This window comes from Magnolia sinica, chromosome 16 (genome assembly GCF_029962835.1).
Source record: "Magnolia sinica isolate HGM2019 chromosome 16, MsV1, whole genome shotgun sequence".
Taxonomy (NCBI): domain Eukaryota; kingdom Viridiplantae; phylum Streptophyta; class Magnoliopsida; order Magnoliales; family Magnoliaceae; genus Magnolia; species Magnolia sinica.
In genome coordinates, this window is record NC_080588.1 from 41,947,396 (window position 1) to 41,959,670 (window position 12,275).

Consider the following 12,275-nt stretch of genomic DNA (forward strand, 5'->3'; position numbering starts at 1 on the left):
GTTAGATTAGTCTGAATTTTTTGATATCATATTTTCATAGTAAGCATTAGATGACATACATGCACATGAAGGTATTTATAATAATCAAAGTGGACCCCAATTCAAGATGCATATTACTTTTTTTCTATTCTATTTTTTTTTTTAGTTGTTGTTGTTGGTGTTTTATTTACAAGTAATGGGCCCCAATTCACAAAATCATGCTTGATTTGCATTCAATCAAAATCTATTTGGTTGTCTTCAAACAGGTTAAGTTACCCTCGCCCAACAAACAACATGCCTATATAAGATTGGAATATACACAATGGTAATGGACTAATGGTAGCAGTTTTGCAAGAAACCAATGAAAAAAAATAGAAAGCTCAAATATACGGCAGTAATAGCAACAAGAAAGTAATGTACCGTTTCTGATGTAAATGCCCTCAGGAAAATCGATTGGAATATCCCCTTCAATACTTGAAATCTGGACCGCTCGTCCGATTTCTTCTACCGGTGTAAAATTGCTCTGCAATGTAATCTACACGGATGGAATTTTGGTTAGTCTTGGATTTATCATGTCATGACCTCAACACAAGTCCACCACGGATCACAAAAATAAAAAATAAAAAAACCACGGGAAATAATCACATCCGTTGAAACGCATGGCAATTACCATACACACAAAAGCTGTGTGGGGCCTAACCATGATGTGTGAGTTGAATCAAAACCGTTAATATGGTGTTTATCTTCATGTTCACCGTACATCTCAAGAATCATCCTAATCAAAAACTTAACTGGGACACGACACGGAGTATTATATGATCGTGCCTAAAACGTATATATTCACATGGTGCGAATACCTGAGTTTTGGTCTCTTCATTGTAGTGGAGTGAACCTGATGAGTGATTTAGATGGAATATACACAATCTGGTGGACTCTACATTCTATGTGAATATGGTGAGCGTCACCCTCCCCAATGTCCCCCATATTTTCCTTTGCGGTGGCCCGCCTGAATCATGGAAGGGGGGAATTTTTGGAACTAGGCCTAAGATGAAGTGGCGAATCTAGTGGACGCATTGCATGACACACGAACATCATGTTGGGGCCTTAGGATAGCCGGATCGCAAGCTTGGAGTGCATTATCTAAAAGTGGACCGTTATAGAGCTAACAACTAAATGGACCGCCCAGATTCATCAACATTGGGTTGGTGACAAATCAAGATCGGGTCTTCTTGAAGCTCTACGCAATCGGCGGAGGTTGGCCTCATTAAGATAAGTTTTGTGGCCAGAAAAGTGGCCGGATCACCAGCGGGCAGCGGGACATGGCAAAAAATTAGAGAGGGTAGGGATTTTGGGAAGGGTGGACCACCATCGAGTAGTGGCTCATGGCTGGCCGACGAGCCACGACCGCACAACAGTCTACCACAGCGAGCCATTGGCCCATTGCACTCCTAAAATAATGATAAAAATAAAAAAAAAAATTGATCGAGTGGCCGAGTGGGTCCTACCTGATGAATGGAGAGACTCGAGTGGCCGGATCGGGATTGGGAGTAGCCTGATGAGTGTACCGGGCTGTGAAGTGGAGTCTGGAGTGGCCGCCTGGCTAGATCGGGATCGGGAGTGAGTGGCTTGAAGAGCGTGCCGGGCTGCCTGCGTTCAGATAGAGAGGATTTGGGGATTTAGGGTTTGGGGCGGCGGGCGTTCAAGTGTGGGTAGAGAGGGTAGGGTAAAAAGTAAAATAAGTTAAAAAATATATATACGTTAGGGTAAAATAGTAAATATACATACTTATTAATAGATTTTGTCCGGATTGGATCGGATCGGATAAGTCCGGATTGACATTGATCCAAACTCGATCCGATAAACGATCAGATCTGCCTGATCCTACTCGAATCGCATCGATCTAGGCCTTCGGTTCTGCTCGGATCGGATTGGATCTGGTCGGGTCGGATCCACTTAATCAGGTCAGAAATGCTTGGCTCTAACTGTGTCTAATCTCAAGTTCACAAGAACCTAAAGATTTATCTTATACTTCCCATATAACTCATAGAATATAAGAATAATGTAACAAGATATGTATCTAAGGCATATAATATATGCTAAAAAAGACTATGGTTATCAAGATCAATGACTGAGATTAACCCTATCACATCCACATGGCCACTGAATCGGGTCAGCAATGCCTGACTCTAACTGTGATATTTTTCCTTTTCAACACAATTGCCCACTTAAACTAAGTAAGACAATTAACTCTAAGGCTTCCAAGCTAATAGATGGTCCAATCACATAGATTACAAAAGATGTGTTAAATAAGCAACTAGTTTATAAACGTGACAGTGTATATGTGTGTGTGGGATATGCTACCTATCAACTCCTAGTATTCATTTAATTATGCATATAATTAAACATTCATCACTTAAGCATAATTAAACAAGTACTCAAAGACAATCTGTCATGCCCCAAACTTGGAAATCGGATTCACAGGAATCCCGATCGCCGAATTCGGTGCCGACAGCCTCCATAGTACCCCATTCTCGGCTCCTAGCGCCCATATGCTAGGTTTCGATCATGTGATCATACAAGGAGGATTTTTCAACGTACATTTATCTTGTAAGAAGCATAACTACAAGTTTACGGAAAACACAAAAGCAACATCATCATCACATATCCACTAATATAAACTTTGAATATAATGCTGAAAGGGAAATATATATGCAAAATAAAATCAAAGCTCCGGAAGACAGCTGCACGCTCCAGGCTCAACGCCGCTACGACCAACGTCACCTTCATGCATCTATCATGCATAAGCTTATAGAAAGCTTAGAGGGTGGTGAAAGTGTGTGCGTAAGATAAGTGCCAAGCGTACAAATACAATGTCATAATCATACAATATCGGAAATACTGGTAAGATCATGAATCATATGATATCAGAGTAAGCAGAAATACTGACAAGTCCATGAGTTAAACAATATCAGAGTACACAATAAAGATAAGCTATATAAATGAGAAGTCATAAAGAGTCAAATATCAGACGCCGAAGATGCAATGTAATATACAATTCCTGATGAGTTCACGAATACCGTTAACCGCATCTAGACCATATAAATGCAAAAACACAGTAACCCAAAATGCCATATACCGTGGATGTAATGTAATATGCGGTGTGAATGGAATGACCATACTGGAGTGTGAAGTTAGGATGATAGTATGTAGTATCGCAGGCTATGGGGTCCATCAGAAGGGACTTCTATCCAAACCAGTCCCATACCTAATTTGGATAGTCAGACTCAATGTGGTAAACTCCTAATCTCAGGTTAGTCGCGCGCCCTAACCGAAATCCTGGCCATTGCGAAGGTACACGTAACAAATAGTTGTGCACCACCAGCCCGAGTGGATAGTGAATGAATGAATGAATGAGTATGCAACTCCTGCTTAATAAGTCCACATATCAGTACTGTTCATCTCTGGGATCATCACCGGGGTCTAGTACACTCTGCACCAGCTTACCACCCCATCAAGCTCACAACTGGGCAAGTGAAAGGGACCTCACTATCCGCCTGGCTAGTAGTCAGCCAATATCTACCCGGCACGTCGATAGTGGACCCATTCACGAGCTGGTCAAACTCACCCTAGCTATGCCTACTCCCTCAGGCGGGTAAGGCCACACCCTCTCCCAACTGACCACAACATAGTGGGAGATGCGGCCTACTGGAATACGACCCTTATGCGCTCATATATATCCACTCAGTCTCGACGTTGGTGCGTCCTCTGGTACCAAGAGGGTTTAGAAATTTTCACCCAGGGCCATTTATGACAGCCTGATGCTAATAAAAGATTTTCGGTGTCCCATCTGGCCATCTATGATATACCTGTGGAGGCTACAACCCTGATGTCGCTAGGGTATACAGTAATCACAACACACAATGTAAGATGCATGAGTCATACAATCCAGTTATGCATCAATCCTGTGCATACAGTGCGCTCATGTGAGATAAACCTCCGCTTATTAGGGAGTCTCATAACAACTTACCCAATGAGATATGTAATGGTCAACCACATCTCATAACAAATATGCAGATGATGCGTATGGGCATGTATCATGATGGTATGCTGTCACATACTCATAATCGGTATTAATAACTGGCATCGACAATCGACCTTGACAATATGGACATTTAACCAACATTGCCCCCAAGGCATGGCCCACATAGGGCCTAACATATAGTGGACCCATGACCTCACACAAGGGCCAAATATATAACATCATGGGCCTCACTCAAGAGCTTAATACACATTACGATAGGCCTCTCACATGGGCCCAATACATATTACAATGGGCTCCATCGCCTGGCCCTCAAATGCACCATAATGGGCCTTATCACATAGGCCTCATATATATCACATTGGGCCTTAAACATAGGTTGAATACACATCATAATGGACCTTAATACAGGCCGCTTATACATCACATTAGGCCTCGACAATCGGCCTCGATAATCAAAATTGGCCTCGACAATCGGAATCGACCTCGACAATCGGAATCGGCCTCGACAATCGGAATCGACCTCGATAATCACAATCGACCTCGACAATTAGATTCGTCCTCGATAATCAGAATTGGCCTCGACAATCGGAATCGAACTCGACAATCAAAATCGGCCTCAACAATCGGAATCGGCTTCGATATTTGGAATTTGACAATCGAAATCGGCTTCGATATTCAGAATTTGACAATCGGAATTGTCCTTGATAATTGGAATTAGCCTCGATAATCAAAATCATCCTTGATAATTGGAATCGACCTCGACAATCAGAATCGGCCTCGATATTCAGAATTTAACAATCGGAATTGGCATTGATAATCAGAATCGGCCTCGACAATCGGAATCATCCCCGATAATCGGAATCAACCTTGACAATTGAAATCGGTCTCGACAATCGGAATCAGCTTCGACAATCGGAATCAGCCTCGACAATCAAAATCGGCATAGATATTTAGAATTTGACAATCGAAATTGGCCTCGACAATCGAAATCAACCTTGATAATCGGAATCGGCCTCGATAATCGGAATCGGCCTCGACAATCAGAATCGGCCTCGATAATCAAAATCGGCCTCGACAATCAGAATCAATAATGTGCCTAACAAAGGGCCTAAGGGAAGGTCACAATATGGACATTAAACTATCATTGCCCATCAATGTGGACATTTAACCAATATTGCTCTCAAGGAGTGGCCCACATAGGGCCGAACAATAGTGGGCCCATGGCCTCACACAAGGGCCTAATATACATCACGATGGGTCACATCCATGGGCCTCTCATACATCAGGTGGGCCGCATCATATGGGCCACATATACATCACAATAGGCCTCAAACACGGGCCTAATATACATCACAAAAGACTACATCCCATGGGCCTTAAATATATCGCAATGGGCCTCTACCCATGGGCTCCAAATATATCGCAATGGGTCTTAACCCATGGGCCCCAAATACATCACAATGGGCTTTAACCCATGGGCCCCAAATACATCATAATGGGCCTTAACCCATGGGCCCCGAATACATCATATTGGGTTTTAACGAATGGGCCACAAATACATCATATTGGGCCTTAAACAAAGGCCTCATATACATCACATCGGGCCCTTCCAAATGGGCCCCAAATACATCACAACGGGCCGCATCACATTGGCCACACATATATCACATCGGCCTCATCATATGGGCCAAAATTACATCATAATGGGCCTCGCCAAATGGGCCATAAATACACCACGATGGGCCCTATCACATAGGCTTCAAGTACATCACAATGGGCCACAACCCATGGGCTTCAAATACACAATAGGTGGGCCCTACACATGGGCCTCAAATATATCACATGGGCCTCGTATAAGGGCCGCGATTGCGTCAAGGTGGGCCTTAACGGATGGGCCATGAATACATCAGTGTGGGCCATGAAACATCATATTAGGCCTCATCAACAGCCACAAATACAAAACAGGTGGGCCTTACATATGGGCCCTCAAATACACCACATGGGCCTCATCTATGGACAGCTTGGATCAAACGCGTACATTACGTGAGGGCCACTTGGACAGTGTGAATAACATATATATCGTTGTGGGTCCCACTATGATGTGGGTGAGGGCTTGGATTACATCTAAAATCATTTCAATAGTGGCAGGTGCAACATGTGTATCACTGCACACTATCATAGGGGTACATGGCTTACTAATGTGATCAGCACTGTCCAAATGTCGTCCAGCACTGTCCAACACAATCTGGACGGTGTGGATGAAATAAATACATCATGGTTGGTCTCCACAACAAATGGAGATGGATGACACAAAAATTAAGGTGAGGTTCACGTCCCTTGGACTGGACAGAGTGGGTAGAACACTTACATCGGAGGGCTCCACTGTCCATTGCTGGACGATGGACAGCGTGGATAAAACATATACATCAAGTGTGGGCCCCACGTCCTCAGATGGACAGCAAGGGTACAACCCATACATCAAGGTGGAAGCCCACATGGCACGTCTAGATGGTGGAGATACCACACGTGCAACTGGGTCCCACCATCCAGCAATGGGTGGACGGTATGGTGTAACACATACCACATGATTGGACCCTAGAACTTGTGGGCGTCAGCACAGCGGCCTTATAGTTGGGACCCACGTCCCTACCAATGGACGGTGTGGTTGCCACATGTGTGGCATGTGGGTCCCAAATAGATGGACGGTTTGGACATAACACACCCCATGATCAGGGCCCACAACTGCTGATGACATGCAGTGGGACCCACCGTCTTGCTGGACTGTGTGGTATTGATACACACATCATGCAAGACCCACAGGTCTTGCTGACGTCAATGGCAGCCACATGCTGCAGGGTCTCCATGGTGCTTGGAGGTTGATGGCCATGATAAACACATGCTAAGGTGGGCCCGACCGTCCAGTAACTACTGTATGGTGCTAATAGAACCCATACATTAAGGTAACCTCCACATGGCGCCGTCCAGATAGGCGGTGCTGATATACAAGGTGGGTCCCATGTGCTGGAGGTGGCACGTTAACAAGGTGGGCCCCACATACATCAAGTTGATACTTGTATCTTTTTCCCTAAACAGGGTCTGCCCAAATGGATAGCAAGGTGGACACCTAGATGGGCGGCGGTATGGATACATCATAGGTGGGGTCCACAGCACTGTCCATTAAGGTGGACCGTCACACAAGGAAAATAAAAATAAAATAGAGAGAGAGAGAGAGAGAGAGAGAGAGAGAGAGAGAGAGAGAGATCAGAGTAGCGGAGGGACCCCGCCACTATGGGCCCCTCATACAAATCATACATCAAGATGGGTCCCACCATATGTGGGCCCTCAATTCATCAAAACCACACAAATCAAGTCTAGAAAACACCCACCTCAAGATATCTTCTTCATTCTTCCACCAATGGGTTCTAGAGCCCCAAGGAATCAAGATTTAACGGTTAAGATTGATTTTGGAGGGTGGAGATGGGAGGTAGGAAGTTAGGCCACACCTAGCTCTTTCTCATGGAGAGCTTGGACGTCCACCTCCCATGGTTGCTTGGGAGAATAAGTTTGAAAATGGGAGAGAGAGAGGAGTGATGGGATGATAAGGGATGGGTGTTGTAAGGAAGGGAATGGAAATGTATGGGTTTAGTTGAATTTTGGGTAAAAGAGGGATGGATGGGGAGAGAGAGAGTTGACTTGTGAGGGGTGAGGTGGCATGGGGCATGGGTGGTGTACTTGACTTGTGAAATGATGTGTACTTGATTGATTGATGTGATGGGTCGTAGAGATTCTCTCAGAATTCGCAACGTGGGCCCATATCTCCTTGCTCGAGTATCAGATCGATGCGCGAGTCACAGTGTTGGAACCGTGGCAACGGCGCGGTCGCTAGGGTACAGGTTTCGAGTCAAGCTGACTCTGGAATATGGGACACGACTCAAGATCGCGTGTAAACACTGATAACAGATCGTGGGTTGCCGAAATTTGATTAGGAGGACCGCGGAGGCATACGGAACGGTACGGGTCTCATACAATCCCAAACACAAGCATGTATAGTAGTTCAATTTTCCTATTCCAATCCTAGTAGATGCACTTAACCTATAAGTGTACCAGATTTCATTATCGGAGATTTTAAATTAGGTTCACCTCTAACATTTACAATCTTATACAAGGATTGGCTCCCGCAAGACACTCTACGTGATTTTCTATAGGCTCGCCACAAACCTCAGTCCAACACAAGAACTTATAGACGTACACTTCCGCTGGATGCTCCCATAAGAGACATGAGTTGGTTTTCTATCTGCTAACCAACGACCTCGGTCTTAGTCCAAAGATCTACATTTACTTTTGCCGGTGGCTCTCATAGATACTAACACATACACACTATTATCTGGTGAATTCGGCCCTACACAAGAGTCTAGGTTTTACATGAGAACCTATCGAGTTTGAATTATAAAATCTTACCCTCAATCCTACTCAAAGAAATAGAGTATGGACTCGCTTAATGACACTTGTCGAATTGAGCCTCGTTGATGCGTCGTTTATGAGTTACTTCTTTAAACCTTTCCTGTTCTTGAATCCGCTCTACAATTACTCCCCAGATTATGATGTTAGCGTATTGCCAATGCTTCAACTCCAGGATCAAACACCTTACCTGTGATGCTTTGATGTAGTGACCGAGGTGATGTAAGGTTGGATAGAATCTCTTACAATTAATGGGAAATTGTAATGCCTAGAAGATTTACCTAGATGGGTGTTCTAGAGGGTTTAAATAAGGATTTAACTATTAGTTTAAGTCTAAACTCTAGAACAATTTGGAGATTAAGTTCATCTTCATCGTTGGGGATATAATAATCTTTCAGGTGATAAATCATAAGGAAGATAACTTAGATCTTATGGACTAAGAGACTTGAAATAATAAATATGATTATGGAATCACCTAAGTTTCTATTATACCAAAAATCAATCCGAATGCCTAAGAATCGAATGCCCAATATATGGAGTTCGAGCTCCAACGATAAAAATGAGCAGATAAAAACTCTGTCGATGACATCGAGCGTGGCTTTGATGGAATCGAGAAAATTGAATTTCTAGCTATATTATTGTTGGACAGTTTACACATTGATACCCGATGCCATCGAGTGGTATTCGATGGGATTGAGAGGACCTTTCGATGTCATTGAAGGTTCCTCGATTTCTTCGAGAAACTTATATTAAAAAAAATAAAATCATATCTTCCTGGACAGATCTTAGTTACATACTCGATTCCATCGAGTGGTCTTCGATGGCATCGAATACCCATTGAGGATTGCTCAATGAGATCAAGAACCACTTGAAAGTTTGTTGTTTTAGGCATATGATTTCACAACGCCTTTGCACATCTTATAGCCTTACTTATCATGTTTCAATTAAGCTTCTAAGATTAAAGGATGATCAATAAGGTTTACCTATAAGGCTAAGGATCATCTAGAGGTTTAAGGGGTTGTTTTGGGTAAAATGTTAGGGTCACCAAGCACCTTATTTACCTACTCTTTGCTCCTTGATGCTCATGTCCTCTCATGTCTCTGGTCTTCAACTCACAAGGGCTCAACTGACTACATGACATACATACCCACGTGATTGATAAACAAGATGCATGAATCAATGCACTTACAGTCCTTTCATCAATATATGTGAAGATATGACCTCCTCATAGGGGATTTTCATCATTTTAAGAGAAACCAATTATCCTTTCTTGAATTTAACATTAGAGACATTTGGATACTACTAAATAAGTAGCTTTTAAAACTTGCGTAAGTTAATATGTTACTTTTCTTTAATAAGTTAGTTTGGTTATTAAATTTAAATATGTAGTTTATTATTATTATTATTATTTTTTTAAAAGTAACTTATTTTTATAACTTATTATTATTTTTTATTATTTTTCTTCTTCTAAAAGAAACTTATTTTGTTCATTTTCATTGGTGACATGACAACTTAAGGAAATTATTTAAAGGAATATACTCCTTGTGGCCATGAACCCAAAGTTCTTATCAGTTCATGAGATTGGAAAATCATCCAATGAATGGGTAGATAATCAAGTGGCCTCACATCATGATGACTCATATCGAGGTGGCCCCATATGATGGACAATCCACATTAAATGTCCGCCCCTAATGGTGGATGGCTCACATCTGAGGTGAGCCTTGCATTATAGGCAACCCACATTGAAGGTGAGACCCACATGAGGGACAACCCACATCAAAGGTGGGCTCCACATGATAAGCAATTGATAACAGTGGGCCTTACATGATATAATCCACATCAAGGTGGGCCCCATGTGATGGGCAATCCACATCAAAGGTCGGCCTAATGATGAGTGGACCATGTCCAAGGCAGGTCCCGCATGATGGACGGCCCACATCGAAGATGGATGGATGGTCCACATCAAAGGTGGGCTCCACATGATGGGTAGTAGATATTGAAGATGGGGCTCATGTGATGGACAATAACATTGATGGTGGGCCCACGTGATGGATGACTAACATCAAAGGTGGGCCCTACCTAATAAACTTTGCACATTAAAGGTCGACTCCTAATGATGAATGACCCATAACCAAGGTAGGCCATGCATGAAAGATGGCCCACATCAAAGGTGGGACTGACGCAAATGAACGATTCACATAAAAGGTTGGCCTTAATGGGCGGTAGATATGAGGGGAACTAAACAGACTTTTAAGATAATTACTTATAATGTTGGAATGCTTTTCTATTTCTTGGATGATAAATATGTTATTTACTAAATATACTTATCTGCTGATCAAGTATAAACTAAGATAAGCTACTTATGCCATAAGTAGCTTATCTAAAGTAACTTACAATTCAAACATAAATTACTTATGCCATAAGTAGCTTAACTTAGTTTCTACTTATTAAGAATATAAGTATGTTTGATAAACAACATATTTATCAACTTCTCTTATCTTTTGTCTCTCCAGTGTCTCTCTTCAACAACTTATGAAAAGTAGAAAAGCTAAAAAATCAACCGAAGTGATTAAGTATTTTCAACTAAAAAAGTTACTTATAGCTAATCATAAACCAAACATATTTATCTGAATTAAGTTACTTATTTATTGCTGTAAGTAAAAAAAGTAACTTATTTGGTGGTATCCAAAAAGTGAACCCTAAGTTGCTTAAGATAAGTTATTTATGCCACAAATAACTTATCTTAGTTTCTACTTATTAAGAAGATAAGTATATTTGGTAAACAACAAACTTATTAAGAAGATAAGTATGCTTAGTTCATGCCTCTCTTCAGCAACTTATGAAGAGTAGAAAAGCTTAAAAAAAAGTAACTAAGCAATTAAGTACTTTTAGGTAAAAAAGTTGGTTGTAACTAATCATAAACCAAACTTACTTATCTGAAATAAGTCACTCATCTACTGCTGTAAGTAGAAAAAGTAACTTATTTGGTGGCATCCAAACGGGCCATAAGTGGTAAAATAATGTCTCCTATTATTATTATTGAATACATCCCAACGTGCAATATGATTTGTCGGTACTTTATCCTTTAAATGTGGATCATATTCAGGTGATTTAAACTGTTTATGTGGTAAATCTCACTTTATCCAATGGAAAGATGACAAATAGAAGCCCCAAGATGGATTATTTCAGCTCATGGATAATTTGGCTCATTTTCTTTGAACGTGGCGGTGCCTTTGTATAATAAGCTAGTTGAAATGTATAATTTGAGATTTTAATATTATTTTATTATTATTATTATTTTTATCTGCATCGAAGGGGAGCCTCATCAAATAAACGTTTTTTTTTTCCACTACCACTAGGCTTGCATATGGTATATCTGGTAAAGGCTTGTTCGGCTTTAAACTCTATAATATAAAATGATTTCTTGGTCGAGGTCGCAATGGGCTGGGTTTAGGCAGGGTGAGGCTATACAAAAGCCTGACCGGACACTTAAGACCCAAGGCTTGAACTTGACCCAAGCCTAAGCTAAAAAATGGTTAGGCCCGGCTCAATCCGGACTAGCCAGGAAAATAACAAAATCCCTATTTCCCACTTGAATGCTCCTTATCTACCATTGATCAAGTGGGCCACATATACACAAAGAAATAGACATTTTATAGGAATGAAACCAATGATCTGCGTTCAAGTTGGATGCTGGGTTTAGGCAGGGTGAGGTTTTTCAAAAGCCTGGCCTGACACTTAAAGACCTAAGGCTCGAGTTTGACCCAAGCCTAAGCTAAAAAATGGTTGGGCCTGA